General features: G+C 41.1%; 1 long non-coding RNA gene across 2 annotated transcripts; it reads right to left on the reverse strand.

The window, feature by feature from the left end:
* Nucleotides 1-50: 50 nt before the first annotated feature.
* On the reverse strand, nucleotides 51-17,463 carry LOC131814003 (uncharacterized). Of its 2 annotated transcripts, XR_009347083.1 has the most exons (4): nucleotides 17,424-17,463; nucleotides 2,242-2,735; nucleotides 564-763; nucleotides 51-175 (listed from the first exon to the last, which is right to left on the reverse strand). It is a non-coding gene; the product is annotated as an uncharacterized LOC131814003 (long non-coding RNA). The 2 variants fall into 2 exon arrangements; XR_009347084.1 differs by lacking the exon at nucleotides 51-175 and having other exon boundaries at nucleotides 186-763.
* Between the last annotated feature and the right edge of the window lie 2,287 nt (nucleotides 17,464-19,750).

Consider the following 19,750-nt stretch of genomic DNA (forward strand, 5'->3'; position numbering starts at 1 on the left):
AAGGCAAAAAAAGTACACCTTAATCACAGTTGGTAGTGGATCACTTTCTCTTTCTTGCAGGCAAGTAGCAATGAATTAGAGTCTCAGGGCTAAACCCACCTTGTTCTCCTAATCCACTGGGTACTTCTCTGCTTTCTTCACTCCTCTTGGTGGAGTCAATCAGCCTGTGGTGAGCCTAGTGGTGAAAGTGAGAGGAGTCCAAGAAGACCGTGGTCTAGATAATTCTTCATTTTTTGAAAGCAAGTCTTTAAAGACCAGCCCCATCCACTGGCCCCTTCCCTTAACCTCAAATCCTCACAGCCCCAAGGGTCTAGCATTTGGTAAAGACTCAATAAAATAGTAAGCAACATTTAAACTAATTTTTAGAAAAATGAAAATATTTAAAGAGAATCTTGCAGAGATATGCAAATATTGTAGAGAGAAAATTCCCCAGTGAAAAAAAGGGTCAGGAGAAGCATTTCAGACAGCGAGGGTTGGTTAGGGAGGAGATATTTTGTGTGTGTTGCCTATGTGTATTTGATGGGTATAACTTCGGATGCTTTTAGCTATAAAAAACAGATAACCTGAACTCAAAGTGGCTTGAATAATCAGGAGATCAGGAAGTTTGTTTCCTTGCATAATAAGAAATCCAGCAGTGAATCAGGCTCCAAATCTGCTTCTTATGGTTCCCTCTGATCTGGTCTCCTTTGTGTGTTGACTTCATCCTCTTGGCATTAGCAAAACGGTCACAGCAGGTCCAGGCGTCAAATTCCAATAAACAATGCTAAGGGAAGAAATAATAAGCATAATCGGGCCAGGCTCTGCTGGTGCCCTTGCGGGGCTCCCAAGGGCACAGAAAGTAAGTTTTCCAATTCCCACAAACCGCCTTCTAGACAGAAGTCAGACGAGAGCAGAGAGAGAGCTATAGGCTTAGCTTATGGAAAACCATATTGTTAAGGATTTTTATGCCACTTTCGTGTGCAGAACTCAAACTGGAAGATTTCTCTGAGCAAACTCCACTGGGCATTACCCACAGACAGCTGTGTGACCTTCACCTGAACCTTTGCCATTCTGCTGACTTGCCTTACAAGTACCACTTTGGGGCTGGGCTTCTCACATGCACACACGTTTCTGAAATCTGAAATCCTCTTTAAATTTTCTACTCAAGCCAAAACTGAGGATCCAGTATAAAAGCTTTCTATTCTCTTAACACAAGCCCTATTGAGGACTTGTTCTTCCAAATTGTTTGTCTACTTATGAGATCAGCAGCCACATTGTGTTCCTACATGACTTAACCACTTTGCATCAGCTGCACAACTGGCCCCAATGACTGCAAAAGCTGGTCATTAATAGGCTAAGAAACAATTTCAATGGGACAACTGTCAATTTTGGGTCAGCAGGTGCATGTGGCCAAGCCCTTGTCTGTTCTTCCCAAGCAATCTCCACCTCCGTGCTTTTCCCAATTCTCCTCCATGGTGTTGGGCAGAACAATTTTCTAAAACACAGTTACAGTCACATCATTCACTCATCCCAAAGCCTTATGTCACTTCTCTGCACCAACGGATTAAGTGCAAAATAGCTACTGGCATTACCCTCTTTTTGCTAGTTTTCCCCCTGAAATCTCTGCCCTGTGCCATCTCCACACTGTGCCCCAGTCACACCAAAGCAGCAGCTGTTGCTCTGAGGGGTATGCAGGTGCATCCACACCTCTGCGTGTGCGCGCTGCTCTGGCCAGACATTCCCCCATCCGCATCTCAGATCTGCTCCTTATCCTTGAGGCAACAGTTCTGAAGCTTTCTGTATTCTCAAGGCCATCAACCCATCAGCCCCTTTCCTGGGCCCCTGTGGGACTTTCAGGGACTCAAAGCCTGAACCATAGTTATTTATGTACATGTGTGTTCCCCTCACGACTATAGCGACTGTTGTGTCTTATTCACCATTGTGGGCATAGGACCCAGCACAGTGACCAGCGATGAGGAGCTGCCCAAAAAATATTTAATAAGAAAAAGAAGGAATGAGGACGGGAGGAAGGGAAGGAGAATGAAGGAATCTTCATTCATGTCAAGTCAACGTGCTCTCCTAGACCCTAGTACTCTGTATCTTCCTCTCAAATCTTATCTTTGACCCAGAGTAAAAATTAAGGCTAAAGGTACTGAGGGTCGCCTGGGTGACTCAGTCGGTTAAGGGTCTGAGTCTTGTTTTCAGCTCAGGTCATGATCTCAGGGTCATGAGACTGAGCCCCTCATAGGGCACCCTACTCACCAGGGAGTCTGCTTAGGATTCTCTCTCTTCTTCTCCCTCTGCTCCTTCCCCGTTCATGCTCTTTCTCTCTCTTAAATAAATAAATAAATAAAATCTTGGGGGGGGGGGAGTCTAAAGGTAAAGAGACAACCCAAAAGGCAGCATCTGGAGGGTGTCTAGCTGTCCCAGGAAGCTCTTTCAAAGCCAGCCTAAAGACAAGCAAGAGCCTTATCTTCTCTGTGGAACAGAAGCTTCTTACTCAGTAAATGTTTTACTGAGAATCTCTTCTCAGGCTCCAAGGGTCACTGATATTTTTTAAAAGATGAACTCGACCCAGTCCTCAGTAGTCTCAGTCAAGTTCGGTTATCTCAGTCTTCTCCTCTGGATCCCTCAGACGCCAGATTCTTTCCTCACGTCGTTAACTCCCCCTGCTTGTTAGCTCTCGGTTGTTTCTGAGCTCTGGATGTCACTGCCCAAGGTCTGGAGAACACCCCTGTTTTCACACCACGCTGAACCTGAATACAGAAGTCAAATGATCAGCCCCTTGTGAGGGTTCTTTTTGTTTATCCTCCCAAGCCTGCTTCTTCACGTGTTCTCTCTCTCTCTCTGCCCTTTCTCAGATGCCAGTTGTAGGTTTATTAGACCTTTTTACTGGTCCCACACCAAATGCACCCCCAGGCTCTTCCGTACTTTCCCATCCTTTCTGGTCCCACACGTCAGTCTGGATGTTTCCTCCTGACCTGTTGCCTAGCTCGCTCATCTTAGCCCCCACAGCATCCTACCTGCAGCTCACCCTTTTAATACACACATTTCAGTGATTTATTTTTGAGTTCAAGAATTTTTATGTGATTCCTTTTCATAAGTTCTAGTTTTTTGGCTGAACTTCTCCCCTCCCCTCTCCCCATTCTCTACTTTTTACACGGCTTAATCTGTGTTTGATAACTTCAAAATCGACACCACTGTTCTGGTTATCACTGCTACATAACAACCCCCCCCCCCCCAAAAAAAAAAAAGTAGTTGCACAAAGCATCCCCTTGGCTGGAATCATTTAGAAATATCTTCACTTGTGTCTGGCAATGGATGCTGGCTGTTGGCTAGAGCATCTTCAAATACTTTCTCAAAATGGCCTAGGCTTCCTGATGGTATAGCCATTCCAAGGCCTTACACTTCTTACATGGTAGCGATACCATGCTACCAGATGATACTTAGATGCTAAGCAGAGATCCAGGGTGGGCAGGGGGGGAGGGGAAGAGTGTGGGGAGAGCAAGCAGAAGGTTACTGCGGCAAAGTGAAATTTCAGCATCTGAAATGCCAATGTTTAAACGTGGTAAGGACATATGGGAATTCATACACCCCCGCCAAGCTGCAAAATAGCAGAAGATCGTATTATAATGATAATTACATATTATGATACCATGATAATTAACATGTTTGAGAGATTTGTTGAGTGCCAACAAGTCTAACGTTTCTTCAAAATATCTACTATCATTACCCTCACCTTATAGATGGGAAAACTGAGGCCAGAAAGGTTCAGCAGCTTGGCCAAGGGCACCCAGCAAGTGGCAGAGCCTGAATTCAAACCCGGGCGGTTATACACTGGAGGCCACTCCTCAAAACTCTGTTATGTAAGACACAATGGCCAGATGTACACGGTCTCCCATTTTCTGTGCATATCCTGGCTAAACGCCAATGGCAGAAGTTAATGAGAGCAAAATGCAGTCATTATGTTTAGACAGGAGAGGTCGGATGGAAGCCAGGCTTCAGCATCATTTATCAACATCAAGGGCCTCAGCAGATGTTGCAGTGGGAAGAGACTGGGTTTGAATTTGGATTACTCACAAGATCTGGTTTAGGTCTAGGCTCCATCATTGCTTCTGCGTGAGCCTCAACACACCATTTAACCTCTAGGTACAGTTTTTGCATTCTAAAATGAAGATCCTAGCACTTTAACTGAATGACGGACTTATCTTCAAGGCTGTGGGGTTAGAGGGATAGAGAGTGAGCGAACAGACAGGTCCGTCACTGCTGGGACAGACAAGAGAGGTGGCAGCAACCAGTCAGAGGAAGACAACATTCAGACCAGACCTCTCTGACCACGGACGATACCAAAATAGGAAATTTAGTGACTTGTATGAGAAGAGGGTGCAAGAGCCACAAGAACCTCCCACACAGGGGTCAAGGACAAAATGACAATGGGGCATGTTAACCTGCTCTTCCCCTTCCAGGGCCAAGGGCCAAAAGTGGGCTTCCCCTCCTCCCACGACCTGGTCCTCAGGGTGGGGGTTGCAGCAGTCCCCGGTGGAGAGTGGGAGAGAATGAAGCAGCCAGAAGGGACAGGAGAGGGGAGGCAGAGGCAGGTGGGACCCTGGCTCAGCAGACACTCCAGGCTCCAGTGCAGGCTCCGATGATCCACCAACTGTCAGCTGTAAAACAAAATAATTGATCCCCAAGCCCAGGCAGGCTGAGGGCAGGGCCCCATGAGACCATGCTGCTCTCGGGTGCCCTGCAAGACTGGCTTGGCTGCTGGTGGTGGGCTTGGTGCAGCCCCCGACCTGTTCTAAAGCAGCATTCAAGCCAAGTCTCAGTGTACAAACAACGTTGATTAGGTTACCAGCCTCCCAACTTCTGTTCAGCCTCCTTGTCCCTCCCTTTGTAGGGAGACCTGGATATTCTTTCCATGCCTTGCTTTTTGCTGACCACTACCCTTTTGGCGCTGATGTTCTAAGGCTGAAGGCATTATGCTAAATGAAAATAAACACTGATAAATCCTGCCTTAGGCACTGGGGTCACATGCTGGCTTTAGGGAGCCATTTACAATCTGTTTGTTTTTTCTACCGAGGGTTGCAGTGGCAAAGTAACATTATTCAGGTGCCACTGTGTTTGATGTGCGTTTTATTAGACACAGGATGGCTGAAAAACAATAGCCTCTAGTCAGCTTTAACTCCTGTGCTGCCATCCAGCTGTTGGTAACTTCCCCTTCAGGGAGTGCCTCGTTTAGACAGGTCCATTTTTTAATTAAAAAAACATTTTTAGTCCTGATTTATTGTTAAAAATGGTTCCTCAAAATAAATTTCCATAGAAGTGGGTTGCATTTTTCCAGTCATAAGAAGAAACTTGTGTTTGACTGTAGGTGCAGCAAATGAGACATAATATAGTTTAGAAGCACAGACACATTGTATCTTGCATGAAACTGCGTGGTTACCTTTAACAGAATTGTGAGCTTCCACAGTTTAAATTCTGTAAATATTGCCTACGAGTAATTTCTTATGCATTGTATATTTTATCTAAAATTACAAAGTTGGCTATGAGCTATATTATATAAATTCTTAATTAATAGAGCTGGGGAGGTTCATTTTATTTTTTTCTTTGTTGATATTATTAACATAGAACATATGTAAGCTTTAGGTACACAATATGATGATTTCATACAGATGCATATTGTGATTTGATTACTAAGACTATTTTAATTAATAAAATTACTTGGATAATTCAAATATGTTTTAAAAATTACACAGTCAAGGAGTGCCTGCGTGGCTCAGTCAGTTGAGTGACCAACTCTTGGTTTTGGCTCAGGTCATGATCTCAGCATCCTAGGATGTAGCCCTGCCTTGGGTTCTGTGCTCAGCATGGAGTCTGCTGGATATTATCTCCCTCTCCCTGTGTTCCCCCCACCCACCACCCCCAAGCAGCTCATGCTCTCTCTGTCTCTTTCTAAAATAAAAATAAATAAAATCTTTTAAAAATATTATTAAAAAAATTACTCCATCAAAATACATAAAGTTCTTTAAAAAGTCAATATACTTTGACAGAGAGATTCTAGCCTGGAGTAATCAAAAGGGAAGATAAACATACATGTAAAAAAAAGATGGTTACCAAAGAATCATTATTTACAAAAAAAGAAAAGAAAAGAAAAGAAAAGAAAGAATCGTTATTTACAACTGCAAAACACAGGAAATAACTTAGTTATCCAACAGAAGAATGATTATGGTATAATCATTATACTGATTGATTATGGTATTGATTGATTATGGTATAATCATAATAATGATGGTATTAGGAAAACAATATAGTCTCAAGGTTAAGAATAGGCTTTGGAGACAACTAGATCTGAGTGTGAAATGGGGCTGGCTTGCTTAATTTTGTGACCTGGAGTAATCAGTTTTCTCATCTAATGTGTTATTTAGCTATTGCTAAATAAAAAACTGCCCCCAAACTCAGTCGCTTAAAACAGCACTCATTAATTATCATAGCTCCCATGAGTGCAGGTTGGCTGGAGTTGGCTCTGTGAAGACCAGAGTGGGGGTGGGCTGGGCTGGGTGCCTCTGCTCCTCCCTGGAGGTCCGTGTGCCCAGTGGTGGCCCCGCCCCAGGAGTCTCTCATCCTTGCTTATCCTAGTGGGAGAGACAAGCTGGTACTTTATGTGGTGCTAGAAGAGTCTCAAGAGGGAAACATGAAAACTCATAAGACAAGGTTGCACTGTAATTTCCACCTCACTCTTTTGTCTAAAGCGAATCACACTGACCAAATCTCAAATCAAGATGTAAAAAAATACCACACAGCTAAGATTAGGATTCCACAGCAGGGATTCTCAACCTTTGCACTACTGACCTTTTGGACCAGATAGTTCTTTCTTAGGAGGGGCTGGCCTATGAATTGTTAGATGTTTAGCAGTGAGCAACCCTGGCCTCTACAACCTAGCTGTTAGCAACCCATCCATAACTATGACAGCTGAAAATGTCTCCAGACTGCCAAATGTTCCCCAGGGGGCAAAATTGGTCCCTGGTTGAGAACCACTACTCTATAGGGAGGGATGAAGAGTTGGGTATAGTAATTAAGTCTGTCACTTTGAGGGTTATAATACTGCTGACCTTATTTGATTTTTCAAATGATTAGGTTTTTCAGTGATTAGGTTCAATTGCTGCTACTTTCATAAGTACTTAAAAATACAACTTCTGCTCATTTATAGCCCATATAATGTGGTCATTTGAAGATTTTTGAAGGATTTCTAATATCATAAAAAAAAATGTTTAAAAGTTTTTAAGTAAAAAAGAAAGTATCTAAAACGATATAGGCATCGAGAAAATAAGTGTGTGGGGATGCCTGGGTGGCTCAGTTGTTAAGTGTCTACCTTCCCCTGAGGTCATATTCTCAGGGTCCGGGGATCCAGTCCCACATTGGGCTCCCTGCTCAGCAGGAAGTCTGCTACTCCCTTTCCCACTCCCCCTGCTTGTATTCCCTTTCTCACTGTGTCTTTCTCTGTCAAATAAATAAATAAAATCTTAAAAGAAAGAAAGAAAGAAAGAAAGTGTGTAAATAATATGAATATGAATGTAAGTATAAATACTCAGGAAGAAGAACAGTTGGACAATAAACCATTAAAAGGTGATTTTTCTATTGTGGTGTAATTTGGAGTGATTTCTCATTTTATTTATATTTGGTTTTTTTCCACCTAAATTTCTCATAATGAGATTGTATTTATTTTTTAAATCAGAGAACAAGTTTGCACACGGACATACACAGCATAAATTTATTTAAGATTCTCCAACCTGACTCTTCTCTCCTCCTAAAACATTTCCTTTGAAGAAGAAGAACTCTTCAAAAAATCACTCTATTTGGCTTGGTCTTTCAGTGAAAGTATTATACATAGATGGTCAGTAAATATGTGTAGTTCAGGATTTCATTTTTTGTAGTAAAAAATCTCTTCTGAAAGCAAGAACATGTTAAATTGGGGAAGATTTTTAAAATATAAAAGTATTAGGTATTGGGGCACCTGGGTGGCTCAGTGGGTTAAAGCCTCTGCCTTCAGCTTGGGTCATGATCCCAGGGTCCTGGGATCGAGCCCCGAGTCAGGGTCTCTGCTCCGCAGGGAGCCTGCTTCCTTCCCTTTCTCTCTCTGCCTGCCTCTCTGTTTACTTGTGATCTCTCTCTGTCAAATAAATAAATAAAATCTTTAAAAAAAATTAGGTATTAGAAGTTATGTGGGGAGGCAGATTTATATCCTGCAGCTGGAATTACAAACTCCTGCAATCTTTCTAGAGGGCAATTAGTCCTTTAAAGTGTTCACATATAACATTTCCATTTCTAAGTATATCTCTCTTAATTAAATTATCCAGAGATGTATATGAAAATTGTTCAATAAAGATGTTCTCAATCTGTTTTGTAATGCTATATTTTGGGGTCTTTTGTAATAGTAGCTTAGTCTGAATCATAACAAAACATAATTTGGTATCAGAAGTAGTATCCTGCAGGGGTAACAAAAATGTAAATTCTATCACTTTAATAAGTATGTGATTTTTTAACAATTGTATTAGAATCAATTGTGCTTAAAATTGATCCTTTAACAGTCATGGGATAGGCAGCAAGGAAACGTTTGAGAAGCTGGAGACTTTTATCAAATCCCAGCACATTTGGCAAAACTGGTCTCTGTGAGGGGCGCCTGGGTGGCTCAGTCGGTTAAGCGTCTGCCTTTGACTCAGGTCATGATCCCAGGATCCTGGGATAGAGTCCCCCATCAGGATCCCTGCTCAGTGGAGAGCCTGTGTCTCCCTCTCCCTCTGCCCTTCCCTCTGGCCATGCTCTCTTTCTCTCTCTCTCAAATAAATTTAAAAAAAAAAATCTTAAAACAAAACAAAACTGGTGCCTGTAATACTTTGAAGGTAGTTTACACACTTACCAGGCCTCAAGCTCTGGGGGAAACAGTGACACAAAATTAGTATGTTGATTTCTGTCAGCTGCTCCTTGATGCTTTTAGTAGGCAATGAAAAAGAGAGAGGTGAAGTCTACCAAGAATTTTGTCAGCTTCTCGATGGAGACGAAAGGGAAAAGGGCTCAGATGGGGATGTCCCCTGTATGGGGGGACCACAGTCTGAACTGACTAGCAGTCCCTTAGACCTCATGGAGCTGGGAAACTGAACTGTTTCAGTACCATAAACAGAAAGCAATAATACTGGGTCTACGACCTTTCTCCAGGGCTTGCTGTTATTGGAACCCTAGGAGGCAATCCTCAGGCAAATACAGAATTAGGCATATTGTCTACTCATCCAACCCTGTTATTTTCAATGGCCTCCAAGTTGCTACTGAGTTAGAGAGGAAATAGTCCTAGTCGAGAGATGAGTAAACAAATGAGTGCTCATACACTTAAGATTTATGCAGAAAATATCTTTGGTTATCCTGACATGTTTATGGAAATGACTGGTAGCAAGTAGTCCAGAAAATGGCTAAGAACTTTGAAAGTACTATGTGATCAAAGAAACCACAAACCTGGCCTGCAAAAGCTTGTAATTTTCTGATCCCCAAAGCAACCCCCCGGGGAAAGTCGTGCATCCCCAAGGAAGACAGGCTCTCCCACACTCGCTGTAGCTGTGGCCATAGAACTTAATAGACAAGCAGAGTCTCTGAGAGGTCACTGGACAAAGGAACTTCTCCCAGAGAGGGGAACCGGTTGGTGTCTGTCAGCCAATGAATTTTTGTCATTCGCCGTGGCAGACTTGTCATAGTTCCTTCCCAGTGAGATGTCATCACTCTTAAGGACGATAACCATTCTGCGTCCCATTCACCCTTTTTTTCCAAAAGAGGAGTTTTTATAGCAGCTCTGTTTCTTTGACTGAAGAGTAATTATGCAGAAGGAGGCGGAAAACCTGCCTGTTAGTTTAAATGTCTCCAGACCGGGGCACCTTCAACCCTGATGGAAAAGACTTGAGGTCACCCAGAACTCTTAAACTTTGAGTTGGATTTAATAACTGGAAGCCTGTTTAGGCTGTTTCCTTGGGGGCAGGAGTATATTCTTAGGGCACAGATTTGTAGCTGGGGGACTTGAGACAGAGGCTGGAACTGTCCTCAGTATTCAGTCCTCCTGGCACTCAGTAAAATCTCTCCCATGTTGTGGTTTTGCAAGCGCTGTGGCTGGGCAATGGGTGACCAGCATTTCCCAGCCTACCTTCTAACTAAGCGTAGCCATGTGGTTAAAATTTTGGCAAATGACATGTGGACAGAAGAGAAGTGAGCCATTCCTGGGGCCTTCCATCCACTCTGTCTCTCCTTCCCTTTGGCTGGAATGGGATGGGGGCTGTCAGGCCTGCCTCACCCACCTGGACTAGGGAGCAGTTTCCCTAGGGCTGGGCACAGCCTGGCTCCCCAAGAATGTCTGTCCACCTCTGCATTTATCCATGAGGGAGAAGAAAGCTTATATCTTGATGGAACCACTATAGTTCGGGGTCTTTTTGTACAGTACTTTCAAACTACCCTAAAAACTCAATTGCTCAGGGGGCGCCTGGGTGGCTCAGTGGGTTAAGCCGCTGCCTTCGGCTCAGGTCATGATCTCAGGGTCCTGGGATCGAGTCCCACATTGGGCTCTCTGCTCAGCGGGGAGCCTGCTTCCCTCTCGCTCTCTGCCTGCCTCTCTACCTACTTGTGATCTCTCTCTGTCAAATAAATAAATAAAATCTTAAAAAAAAAAACAAAACTCAATTGCTCAGGTAAAGACACAACAAAACAAAATAATAAGCACATAGTGAACTCGAAAAAAATTATTTAGGTATATTTTTTAAAAGTTATTTATTTGACAGAGAGAGATCACAAGTAGGCAGAGAGGCAGGCTGAGAGAGATGGGGAAGCAGGCTCCCAGATGAGCAAAAAGCATGATGCAGGTCTTGATCCCAGGACCCTGAGATCATGACCTGAGCCAAAGGCAAAGGCTTAACCCACTGAGTCACCCAGGTACCCCACGAACTCAAAAGTTTTTAAGAGGCATGTGTGCATAGAAAAAACCTGAAAAGCTGAGTACTGAAACATGTATTTCTGAATAGTGTTATTATGAATAGTTGTATTTTCTTCTTTGTGTCTTTCCATATTTTCCACTTTTTTACTTTGCATATATATGATTTTTATAATGAAGGCACCAATATGTACTATTTTCTTTTAAAGATAAATAAGCATAGATTCCTCATTTTTCTTCCTCACATTTAACTGTTAATATGTTGCCTAATAGCCACAGTTTTTTTCAAAGCCAAGAGCATTAGACCACATAAATGCCTGAGGAAGCTCTAACTGCTTTTTCTTATCTTTAAATGCCATAAGACCTGTTCAACATGCGCTGGACATCTATCAAAATACTTCACATTTCATGGAAAACTAGAAGAATAATTACCAGGGGAGGCCTTCTTACAGCTGCTAAAGCACACCAAGACCAACCAAGTGGGCAGTTAGAGGAGGAGAAATGGCCTCTTGAAGAACTTGCTTACATTTTCTCCCTCTCTAAGAAGCTTCTTTGGCAAGCATGCTTTTTACATTTTATATGAGGCTGTTATGATTAATTTTAAAAACAGTTACCATAATCTGCTCAAAATCCTCTTCTTCTCTCCCTATATCCAACCATCCAAAGGATAAATCTTGCTTTCTAGGCCAAGTCTAATGACTCACAGACCCTTCATGATCTGAAAAATGCCTATATTCCCAATCTCCTCTCCAGATATGATTCCCTACCCCTTCCACCCCTGCAAACACACCCTTTCTGGCACTCCGTAATTCAGCTCACTGAATGTCTTTTTTCATGAATAGACCTTAATTTTTAGAGCAATTGTAGGTTTACAGAAAAATTGAGCAGAGTTCCCATATACCCCTAACTGCTACCCCAACACATAGTTTCTCCTGTTATTAACATTTTGCCTTATTGTGGTTCACTTTTGTGATTGATGAGCCAATTTTGATATGTTGTCATTAATTAAAGTCTACAGTTTACATTAGGGTTTGCTGTTCATGTTGTATATTCTATGGGTCTTGGAAAATGTACAAAAACATGTATCCACCATTAAATTACCATATGAAATAGATTCACTGACCTAAGAGTCCTCTCATTCAACCTTCTCCTCCCTTAAGCTCCTGGCAACCAATGACCTTTTACTATCATCATATTTTCGCCTTTTTCAGAATGTCACATAGTTAGAACATACGCTATGTTGCTTCTTTGGCTTAGTGTTATGAATTTAAGGTTCTTCCAAGTCTTTTCATGGCTTGTCAGTGGGTTTCTTTTTGTTTATTTATTTATTTGTGTATTTATCTATTTGTTTATTTATTTACCAGTGTGTGGGTATACCAGAGTCTGCTTATCTATTCTCCTACTGAAAGACATTTGGTTCCTTTTTAGTTTTGGTGATAATGAATAAAGCTACTATAAACATTCATGTGTAGGTTTCTTGCATCAATATTTTTACCTACTGAATATCTTTTATCTTCTCAAATGTCATTTAGTTAGATCCCTTATCTTTGGTTCTCCAAATATGCTGTTCTGATATCCTAGAACATGCTTCCATCTTTTGCAACCTTGGTAACTCTTATTCAGTCATTAGGTTGCAACCAAGAGATCATTTCTCCCAAGAAGTCTGCCCTAATCCCTTGACCTTCCCACCTTCCAGGGGTTATGTATGTCTCCTCTGTGCTTCTGCAATATTCTATTCTACTCCTAGCATCACATCATGTATTGTCCTAAACTCTCTATTTCTATCCTGCATTAAACTCTGGGCTCAGGGAGGTCAGTGACCAGATATGCCTTCCTTATCATCAAATCTCAGCCATATAGCTGAGCCCTTGACATGTAGTAGTTGCTCAGTAAATATCTGTCAAATAAACAGCCACTTGGCTTGCATTGCCTAATCTCACAGGAATATTATATATATATATATATATAATATACAATATTATAGTAATGTATGTAATAATATATTTAATGTATGTATTACAATATTATAGTATGGTATATTTTCATATATGTCAGCATTACATATATATTACGCATAGGAGTAACATATATTATAAAATACATGTAAAACACAATATATTTATAAAATGCTATTTATTATAAAATAAGGGCATTTTATGTTGTTTGGGAACTGTTCTGAAGTCATCATGATCCTTATTTCTTTTATATTTCTTCCATCCTACATCCAGAGGCTTTTTACACATAAAGGATTGAATACTGTTGTTAACTAACCAAGAGTTGTTGGTACTTTCTAATTTTTTTATACAAAAATAATCCAGAATAGCTGTTCAGAATATCTGTTCTCAGAATCATTTCACCCACTGAACATTTTTATTGTCTTTGATCACCACCCCAAACCCAGAGATGTTCTCACACCTAGGAATGCCTTCACCCTTAGGTTATAATAGAATTGCTATCACTTACTGTGCTAGTTACCTTCAAAGGAACTCCATATGTATTATTAGTAATCCACTATGTTCATAAAGATCCCTTAAAAGCCAGAGAAACAGGCTGGTCCTTGTTTATAAATGTAGAAGAGAAAAATCCTAAAGTTTTAAAAATTCAAGTTATTTAAATACAAACAGTTCCCCCAGTTGTCAGGGATTTACTTGGACTCCCCTAGCTAGGAAGAGATGATCACAATGAATGACACAGGGCATGAGAGCTTTGGCTGGTAGAACCCATCACACTTCATTCATTCTCTCACTTGATCAGTTATGCATCCTTTTGAAAACCTACTCTACTGTCAGATATCACACTTGACTCTAACTCCTATTACAATTCTACTAGGTAGACATTATTTCTTCTATTTTTTTTTCAGATATAGAAATGGCATCTCAGAGACATTAAATAATTATAATGTCACAAAACCATCCAGGTCCCAAGAATTTCAAGGTTCTATAATTTAAAGGGCTATACTGTCTTTAAGTCTTCACCATCCCACTGTGATGTGCTGCCTCAAAGGACATTATTCAAGGGGTGCCTGGGTTGCTCAGTTGCTTAAGGGGGACTCTTGATTTTAGCTCAGGTCATAATCTCAGGATCATGGGATCAGGTTCTGCACCTAGTGGGGAATCTGCTTGAGATTCCCTCTTTCCCTCTTCTTCTCCCCCTGCTCTCTCTCTGACAATAAATAATAAATAAATCCTAAAAATAGACATAATTCAATCTTCAATAACATCATGTATCTCATCAGGATCACTGAACTGTAAATCATGGCTAGGATGAAGAGTGAAAGGGGGATGCCAAAGCAATGAAGGCATTTCTTACTCTCTTCATGAATTGACCAAATGGTTCTATAGCTAGAAGTCACACACAGAAATGTCTTGCCTCTCCACTAAGCCAACTCAGCTATTAAACTTGGGCTTTTTGCATTTGTTTAGTAAGACCATTGTTTTGATAAGGGTCATTTCACGTGTTGCTTGCCCTACAACACAAGGAGCAGGGCTCGCCTGGCTTACTTCCAGTGGTTTTCATTTGGTCTGCAGGAGCACACTCCTACGTTCTTAGGTAGGTCGTCAAATTTTATCAACCTTTTGTCAAAAAAATGTTCTGTGACAACTAAAAACATACCCTGTCGCAATGAGGACCATCAGTGGCTACACATTGGGCAGAGCATAATTTACTCTGGACTTACAGGAGTAAATTTAATTTACTCCTTATAATTTACAAGGTACAACAGAACAAGGCAACATCAGAGAGAGCCTAGTGCTTCTTGGAGTATGTGTGAATTTGTTCTCTTGGGCAGGGCAGCAACTGTTCTGTTTAGACAATGACTGACCCAAGGTTGAAGATCTGCCAGGTGAATGGTATTGTAACTGTGGGTACTCTCATTGGAATCTGTGACACATGGAAATAATCTAGTTTTGATATCTAAGTGACTTCCAACTTAATTTGTACAGTTTTAAATCTTAAAATGCCTTCAAGTTCCCTCCAAAAATTCTGTTATTTGAAAAAATATGTCACCAACACAAGAGAAGTGGAAAGTTATTGTTTCAGCCTGATAAAAAAGACAAAGATTTATGCTGGTTTGGAATATGGATTTTGGAGTCAGCTCAGATCTGCCTCGCTTGCAACTACTTTCTACACTGTGCACCGGTGTCATCAACACCCTCTGTGTTGCTGTGCGGATTAAATGACATAATGCACATAAAGCATTTCGTAACACAGCTGGCAAATAGTCAATGGCAGTTCTCAAACAGGATGGATTACTGAGTGAGTGAGGAATGAATGAAATGGGACGCAGTTATGCAAAAGCTCAAAAGTACTGGGAAGTTCTCTTTAGGCCTTGAAAACTCTGGTCTAGCTTGTGATCATCTCTTCCCAACTAAACGAGTTCAAGCAAATCACTGAATACTTTAGGATTCTTCTTTTCGACATTTAGAGACAAGGACCATGCTGTTTCTCTGGCTCTCCCAGAATCTTTACGAGCAAAGCGGACCACTACTACCACAAACTGAATTCCTGCGAAGGTATCTTACAAGAACGAAAATGTCTACAAGATTTCTCCTTAATGGCAGGAAAGAAAACTGGGAATTCCCTGTACTGCACGCCACACATCAGCCCGAAGCACTGTGTCTTTGACGAGAGAAAGCTGCAGGGTGTAAACGTTCTGTGTGAGCCACTTGCATGCACATCTAGAAATTCCAAGCAGAGAATAAACTTCTCACATGTGGTCCCTACTCTTTCATCAATAATTTTTGCTTTGGCCCTGTCAGACTCAATGGCCTAGCTGTAAGTGTAGCTTTGCAGGCAAGCTAGTTCTGGTTCAAGTAGCAATAAATCACTGATAAGCATAAGGGAACTCAGTTTTCTTCCCAGAGCCTGGTCTCAAATCATGTCTGAGCACACACCCCCAACCTGGCATCTTTTAGCTGACTGCCCAAAAAAGGAATATACCAGAAAGTCAATTGTCCTTTGACCTACACCCAGTGATGAAATCTCTGCCTCTAATGACTTTCATTTGAAGCTTGAAGAAGAAAATAAATGTGAACAGAAAATACAATAACATAAAGATTGGCCATGCAAGAGAATTCCTTCTCGACTATCTTTAATAGTTCATCAATCTCTCGCCACATGCCCACTATTCAGAGCAAGAAAACTATAGATTGCAACTTCAGGTTCAGTGCTTCCGGCTTCTTGTTTACAGGGGCAGAAGAGAACTGAAGAGGCCAAGCAACCACCTCCATTAGACAAAGGTTTATACAGACTACAGAAAAATTATTCACATTATGAGTTATTCACTGGTACATTCCAGACCCTAGAAAGGCTTTGTTCCCTGCTTTTGATCAGTCTCCTTTTGTTTTCCCCCCATTACTAGTGATGAGCTTAAAAAAGAGAGCGACACTTTCTAATACAACTCAATTATATTAGAAAAAAGTCTTCACGACAAATTTGCTCAAATCATAAGTCAATTCAACTGGTAGATGAGATTTGGGTGGCTGCTCTCTCCCCTTGATCAATTGTCACCGGAATTGACCGAATAAAGTCTGTGCAAGTCACAGAGCTGGGGAGAGGGTGAGGCCAGACACTTCCTTGTGCCCATTCCTGCTTATCCCAGTCCCCTGCCCAATAGATCACGTCCCTGTGGCTAAACACAAGCCCCCACCTGCCCAGTGAATTCTCACTGGCTGGGCAGTTGACAGCAGGAGAAGAAACTTTGAAGGTGGCATAAAACTCAGGTTTCGGTCTGACTTCCGTTCCTCACTACCTGGATGGCCTAAAAGCATCCAGTTGTTCGAGATTTATTTCTTACTCTGCAGAATAGGAGATAATCCTTGCTCCGCCCAGCTCATGAGATTGTGAGAAATAAGTGAAACAATGGTTTTTATGTGCTTTGTGGATGCCAAAAGCTATAGAATGGAAAGGACGGGGGAGATGCTGAGTTACTGAGAACATATGCTCTATCAATTTTCAGGACATCACAGACTAGAGATGTGGAACACTTCTGTGCCCCTGCTTGCTCATTTCCGCAGCGGAGAATGACTGATTTTTCATCAGATTGTTTTCCTTTTTCTCCTGGGCACATAGCTAGACTACATTTTCCATCCGCCCTTGCTCTTAGAGTAAATTCTGGCCAGTGGAATACAGATGGAAGTGATGTATACTACTTCTGGCCTTGACCTTTAAATATTTCCTAGCACAAGCCTCCACTCTCAGCTCATGGTGCTCCTGGAGTCTTAGTGAATTTTTTATGCTACTTCTTGGCTGAAGAAATATGTAACAGTTCCAGTTATAAAGAGGCTAGGCCCAAGCAACTTAATAAATATTTACGTCTTCATAACTTCATGATGTTGGAAAAAAATAGTATACCTGAATTCAAAGCCAAATAATATTAATTCTTAATTACTTTTTGTATTAATCAGTACAAATATAAATAATGTATTTTAATTATATATACATGTATAAGTATATAATTAATATAAGTTAATACTTAATTATGGTTACTTACTAATAGAATGTGTATGCCTGTTTGGGCACTGCATATCTTCTTAAACCTAAGACTCAGAGTAACACGACGATGCTCATTTCCTGTTGCACATTGATTTTCATATGGTACTTGGTTTTTATTATAGCAATGGCTGAAAACCTAGATTGAAAAAGGAATAGCATTGTCAGTGACATCAGCATCATGGGATCATAAGACGTTCCTCTTTTTATTCCTCCCCTTTTAACAACAAAACAGACAACCGTCTACAGACAGAAGTGCCTTTGTGGGTGTTGTGAAACCTAGCACCATATGCCTAGGAATGTGGGAGGAGTCTCATCTATCTCTGAATTTAAGTTTAGCAGACAGGCCACCCTATAGGCTGAAGCCAGCAAAACTACCCAGATACCTCTTGCTGCAGTCAGTAAAGAACCAGAGGGGTACTGACCTGGGCAGATACACAGAAATCCAGCCATCCAAAGGTACAGCAAGACATTCAAGGAAAACAATATATGAATTTAGTCACAGGAAAGGTTTTGGCACAAGAAAGTTTACCAGTCCCCCTCACCCAAGGCAACACTGCACACGGGTGATTTATCTGGTAATAATGACCCCTCCTCCAAGGGGGAAGGATAGATGTAAGTGGCTAGTTACCCCAGCTATGCTGGTCAGGGCTGGAGAAATCTGTTTCTCTCCAGTAGCACCCGGAGTCCTGAGGCAGGAACTCTGGGGGTGGGGGGAGGGTGACTGGGAATGAGGCAGATAAGGACATGGTTCCAACTGACTGTGCTTGACAGAAAGTCTACCCATGAGTCCCTGGTAGTATCATGCTGGTGGACCTCCCAATGGGGTCTGCGGGCACTCCAATACCTCAGATGTTAAACCCACACCTCCTCCCACTCTGTGGTTGACTCCTTGTGCCTGCTCCCACGAGGGATGGTGAGAGTTCCCTAAGCGAGAGCACGCTCAGAAAACGGGCAATGGAGAAACCACAAATTTGCGTTATAGTGCCACCTTCTGGAAAGAAAAGGGAGGATTCCAGTCAATAATCTGGTGACTTGTGAGAACCAGAAATGTAAACGCTTAAGAATCCTGTTACTAGAGGAAGCAAGAGAAGTGGGGCAGGTACCCATATAAAGATAAAACCCCAGATAATAACATCATGAAATAGAATACCCTGTCTGAAGGTAATTAGCAAAGATTTAAGGAGGTGTCTGCTACTTCAAATGCAAAAGCAACAAGGCAAATCTATAAGGAACATGAAAAATCAAGGAAATTTGCTATCACAAAAAGAAAAAAAACAATTCTCCAATTGCTGAACTCAAAGCCACAGATTTTCATGATCTAGTTCATAAAGAATTCAAAATACCCATTTTTGAAGAACCTCAATGAGCTATAAGAAAATTCAAGAATGATAATTCAATGAAATCTTGAAATGAATACATGATCAAAATGGGATTTTTCCAAAGAGATAGAAATGATAAAAAAGAACCAAACACTTTCTAAAGCTGAAGATGAATGAAATGAAATGAATGAAATAATAATATCCAATGCAGAGTATTTGTAGGGAATAGAGCAAATAGAAGAGAGAATTAGTGAATTAGAAGATAAGAATTTTGAAATAACCCAGTTAGAGAACAAAAAAAAAAAAAAGAGTGAAAAGCAGCAAAGAAGGCCTACATGAGATCCCATCAAAAGAACAAATATTTGAATAATTGGTATTATAAAGGGAGAAGGGAGGAGACCATTTATTTAAAGAAATAATAGCTGAGAACTTCCCAAACTTGGGAAAAGAATTGATATCAGAGTTAACAAAGCTAACAGATTGCCCTATTATCTCAATGCAAAAAGATCTTCTCCAAGACACATGACAATGAAATTGTCGAAAATCAAAAATAAAGAATTTTAGAAACAGGCAGGTATCACACTTCCTAATTTCAAACAATGCTACAAACTTATAGTAATTTAAATAGTATGGTACAGCATAAAAATAGATACATGGACCAATGACACAGGCTCCAAAGCCCAGAAATAAATCCCTACACATATGATCAACTAATATTTGAAAAGGGAACAAAAAACAATGAGGAAAAGATAGTCTCTTCAATAAATTGTGTTGAGAAAACTGAACAGCGACATCCAGGAAAATGAAATTTTGGACCCCTCTGTTACACCACTCATGAAAATTAACTGCTGATGGATTAAAGACTTAAACGTAAGACTTGATACTGTAAAACCTCTAGAAGAAATCATAGGGAAGAAACTCTTTGACGTTGGACTGGGCAATGACTTTTTGGATATGACGCCAAAAGTCCAAGCAACAACACGAATATCGACAAACAGAACTATAT

This window comes from Mustela lutreola, chromosome 13, assembly GCF_030435805.1.
Source record: "Mustela lutreola isolate mMusLut2 chromosome 13, mMusLut2.pri, whole genome shotgun sequence".
NCBI lineage: Eukaryota > Metazoa > Chordata > Mammalia > Carnivora > Mustelidae > Mustela > Mustela lutreola.